The sequence below is a fragment of the Dromiciops gliroides genome, chromosome 5 (genome assembly GCF_019393635.1).
Source record: "Dromiciops gliroides isolate mDroGli1 chromosome 5, mDroGli1.pri, whole genome shotgun sequence".
In the NCBI taxonomy this organism is placed as follows: domain Eukaryota; kingdom Metazoa; phylum Chordata; class Mammalia; order Microbiotheria; family Microbiotheriidae; genus Dromiciops; species Dromiciops gliroides.
In genome coordinates this window covers 279,083,798-279,089,094 of record NC_057865.1, presented here as the reverse complement: position 1 = coordinate 279,089,094, position 5,297 = coordinate 279,083,798, and positions in this window count along the sequence as shown.

Sequence of the window (5,297 nt, the reverse complement as noted above, 5' to 3'; positions counted from 1 at the left end):
GGATTTTCCAAAGCTCACTGAACACATCCCTTTGGAGGAGCCTATTCTGCCCCTTGCCATCACTGACTACAGTGTCCTCATGATGCTCTCCATGCTTTATAATCAAGAGATGGAAAATGCACATCTTGTGGGTGTGTTCATTGAAAACAAAGCCTCAGACTAGCTGTTTCTTCATTCCCCTGACATGCCAAATTCTCAAGAGGACAAAGGCAAATATCATGTGGTTGACCAAGTTTCCCATAGATCCCCTCACTGGGGCAGTGGTGGGATCCCTCTTCCAGGTTGTATGGCTTTTTGACATTAAGGCCAGTTGTTTCTGGAGGACAAACACAGAGCATTTCATTGGATTTGCAATGGGGTGGGATGTCAGGATTTCCATCTTTTAAAAGATTTCTTTCTCCTCTTCACTGACTCCTTCATTGCCTTTCCTCCCACAGCAAATTCCATCATTGTTTTCCATTTTGTCCTTTGAGAGTGCGTTAGCAGAGCCCACCTTATTGCAAACAGGTCAGTACACTTCTCTTTGTCGGGAGGATCTTTCTTTTTTTTTTTTTTAGTGAGGCAATTGGGGTTAAGTGACTTGCCCAGGGTCACACAGCTAGTGTGTGTTAAGCGTCTGAGGCTGGATTTGAACTCAGGTAGTCCTGATTCCAGGGCTGGTACTTTATCCACTACACCACCTAGCTGCCCTGGGAGGATCTTTCTTGGTACTTAATTTGCTACACTGTTCCATCAAATGTCTGTTGTGTTGAATTAATGTGTTCTCGATTGGCTAGTCAGAGGAAATATATTGATGAGGGCTTGTGAGCCATGATTTTTAATGGAACTAACCTGCAAGGTTTCTGAAATATAGAATAGTTTACTGGGGACTCACAGGTAAGGGGGAATGCTGGGTGCTATAATTTAAAGGAGGGTATTTTAAGCAAAGAGGTGAGTGTAATAGGAAATAGCTATCATATCATATGGGATGACTAGGTGGCACCATAGCATACAGAGTGCTGGACCTGGCTGGGATCAGGAATATTCATCTTCCTGAGTTCAAATCTGGCCTCAGACATTTACTAGCTGTGTGACCCAGGACAAGTCACTTGACCCTATTAGCCTCAGTTTCCTCATCTGTAAAATGAGCTGGAGAAGGGAATGGCAAACCACTACAGTATCTCTGCCAAGAAAGAGGTCACAAAGAGTCAGACATGACTGAAAACGACTGAACAACAATTGTAAGCAGAGAAGTGGGTGTAATAGGAAATAGCTATCCTATCACAGAGAAAAATGATGGAAAAAATGAAAAGCATCAATAAGACTTTAAAAAATGTATTTAACAAAAAAAATGTATTAACAAAGAATTCTCTAAATCAGTAATAAGGTAAATACAAGTCAAAACAATTCTGATGTTTCCTTTCTTCAACATGAAGCCTTTCCTGAAACCTTTTCATCCTTCCTAAGATGTTATTGTTGTTGTATCATTTGCAGTCATGAACAACTGTTCTTGACCCCATTTGGGGTTTTCTTGGCAAAGATACTAGAGAGGTTTGCCCTTTCCTTCTCCAACTCATTTTACAGATGAAGAAACTGAGGCAGGCAGGGTTAAGTGACTTGTCCAGGGTCACACAGCTAGGAAGTATATGTCTCAAACGAAAAAAAAACTAAACTATGCCTCCTTCTGCTTTGCTACTATGCCCTAAGAACCACAAGAACTTTCCATCTGACTTATAGCTGAAACTTCCAATATCTTGTTTTTCCAATTAGAATATAATCTCTTTGAGGGGAGGACCTGTTTTGCTTTTTTATTTGAAACCACAGTGCTATGCACATAGTGTGATGTCTGGTGCATATTAGGGGTTCAACAAATACTTACTGATTAATTAATTGGGTAATTGAATGACTGGATGGACAGATGGATGTTGGCCTCTGTCTCCAAAGAGAAGGGGAAGAAGAAGAGACCAGAAACCACGAGAACAACTACTAAGAGCAAATACATCACAAGGACCCTCTGTGTGTCAATCTGGAGAATGTCAACAAGGAGCAAAGAAGGGAGCAAGACAACATTTCCAACCTATGCCTGAAAAGAGCCAGTGTGAGTGTGAGCAGGAGGTAAGGTGGAGAAAGGGGTGGGCAGAAAAGTCTGAGAAAGGCAGATGTGCATGATAAAGGGCTCCCATTGGCACTCTCAGCTTGTGTCTAGGAAAGAGAAGGGCTTTATCCATGCCCCACACAGCTGGTTTGCTCCTTTGGGGCCCCTTGGGGGTCCTTTTGATGTATCACTACATAACAGCATTTCACACATTTGGTGGGGGGGGGGGGGTGTCGTCTACCTAGAGCACCAGGCCAAAGAGGAACAATGCCTCTTTTGAAGGCTCAGAAATAACCAGACGCCTCTTGACAGAATGGCCTGTTGTCTAATCTGACAACAGTTTTCCTTCCCATGAGAGTCAGGAAACATTCCAGACCTGGCGAGAACTTTACCAGCAAGATTATTGAACTTTGAGGTCAGGTAGGCCCTCACTGAGGCAGCTGGGTTGCTCAGTGGCTGGGCCTGGAGTCAGGAAGACCTGAGTTCAAATTTTACCTCAGACACATCCTATCTGTGTGACCCTGAGCAAGTCACTTAACCTCTGCCTTAATCTACTGGAGAAGGAAATGGCAAAAACCACTCCGGTATCTGCCAAGAAAACCCCATGGACAGCATTGGTGTGCTACGGCCCATGGGGTCAACATGATTCATACATGACTAAACAACAGCTGGGCCTGATTGAGGTTCCATAGATATTACAATGGAAGAAACCTTGGAAGCCATCTGGGCCAACCTCTTATCTTACAGAAGAGGAAACTGAGACCAGGGGAGATGAAGTGACTAACCTAAGGTCACACAGGTAGTACAGGCATCAGAAGCAGGGTATGAACTGACTCCATAGCCAGTGTGTTTACCTCTACCTCCCCATGCCACCTGCCACTATGTCTTTGCTCTGGCTATCATCCTCTCATTTATTCAATTTCTTCCATTCCCCTGCTCTTTCCCATGGGCCTATAAAGATGCTCCTTAATCCTCAAAAACAATTTCTCTTCCAGCCTTCCACCCCATGTAGTTTTCAATGAATCTCTTTCTTTCCGTTAATGATCAAACTTCTTCAAAAAATTGTCTATACCCAATGCCCTGACTATCTTACTACCTTTCCCCTCAGCCCCTTGAAATCTAGTTTCTTCTTGTCTAAAATTGCTATTATAACAATCACCAGAGACCTCCTGCTTACCAGATCCATGGATTTTCTTTTTTTTAGGCCTTATCCTCCTTGACTTCATGGCATCTTTTCACCCAGTTGAGCTACCTCTTGTTTCTGCATACTTTCTCTGATGAATTGGAAGGCCATTGCAATATCCCAGGCTAGAGATGATGAGGGCTTAAACTACAGTGAAGCCTGTGCAAGAGGAGAGAAGGGAATGTATAGGAGAGCTATTGTAGAGAAAGTTACAAAATTTGACAGCTGAATGTAGATGTAGGGAGAGGAAGCAAGGAGTTGAAGATAATACTGAGTCTGCAGATCTGGGTTACTGGAAGGATGATGGTGCTCTTGACACTATAATATGGAAGTTCAGAAGAAGGGGAAAGGTAATAAGTTCTGGTTTGGGACAATGTTGATTTTGAAATGCCTACAGGAGATCCAATCCAAAATGTCCAACAGGCAAGTGTTAATTTAAAACTGGGGCTGAGGGGGGCAGCTAGGTGGCGCAGTGGATAAAGCACCAGCTTTAGATTCAGGAGGACCTGAGTTCAATTCTGACCTCAGACACTTGACACTTACTAGCTGTGTGACCTTGGGCAAGTCACTTAACCCTCACTGCCTCACCAAAAAAAACAAAAACAACAACAACAACAAAACTGGGGCTGAGGGGCAGCTAGGTGGCACAGTGGATAAAGCAACGGCCCTGGATTCAGGAGGACCTGAGTTCAAATCTGGTCTTAGACACTTGACACTTACTAGCTGTGTGATCCTGGGCAAGTCAATTAACCCTTGTTGTCCCACAAAAAAATAATAATAAAATAAAATAAAAAACTGGGGCTGAGGAGAGAAACTCAGGCTGGAGGTGTAAATCTGAGTATCATCTACATAGAGATGATTAAACCCAAGGGGGCTGATAAGATCACCAAGTAAGGGAGTATAGAGAGAAAAGAGAAGAGGGGAGGAAGGGAGGAAGGGGGGAAGGGGGGAAGGGGGGAAGGAAAGGAGAGAGGGAGGAAAAGGAGGGAAGCAGGAAAGAAAGGAAGGGAAATGCTATTGTTCCCATTTTACAGATGAGGAAACTAAGGCTCAGAATGGCTGAGTCACTTGCCTGTGGTTACACAGCTGAAAATACTAGAGAATTAACTTGCACCTGAGTTTCCTTCCTCTACAAAATGCTGGCCAATAAAGAAGGGTATTTTTCCTATCATGAAAAATAATCTTCCCAGAAAACTGGGTGAGAAGCTGAGCAGCTGATCCAGGGTCAGCCCAGCAGAGGTGGTGGAAGGAGAGGCTCTTCTCCAGCCAAACAACAATCCACAGTATGGCCTGATCTTCTTGTGATGTCCAGGATGAGGGGGAAGAGAACCCAAGAAGAGCTCAGGATGGGAGGGGTTCTGAATGCTAGCATGTGTTCTGAATTGACAACTCTTGTAACAGAAGCAGTTTGGAGTGGGAGCCGGGAGGTACTGGGGACTGCAGGGAGACAGCTGTTTCCCATGTTCCCAGAGGAAAGGGCAGGGTTGTAATAGGCTATTAACTACAGCTGGAAAGATTTAGTTAGATGTTAGGGAGAACTTTCCAGTTCCAAAGCTTGTGAAACACATCGAATGTTAGAGCACTAAGGGACCTCAGAGACTACCTACTCCAACCCTTTTGCTTTACAGATGGGGAAACTGAGGCTCAGGAAATTAGGTAGAGAAGAGAAGGAGAAATGGAATAAGCATTTCCATAGCACTTACTATATGCCAGGCACTGTACTTTTTACAAATACTACCTCATTTGATCCTCACCTAACCAGTGAGGTAGGTGCTATTATTATTTCCATTTTACAGTTGAGGAAACTGAGGCAAACAGGGTTAAGTGACTTGCCCAGGGTCACACAGTTACTTAAGTGTCTATGGCCAGATTTGAACAAGGGAAGATGAGTCTTCCTGACTCCAGGCCCTGCACTCCATGCACTATGGTCCCACCTAGCTGCCCTCAGAGATTACCTTTCATTTATACTATACAGTTTATCTTTATATGTTGGTTTCCTCATTAGACTATAAGCTCCTTGAAGGCAGGAACAGTTTTTGC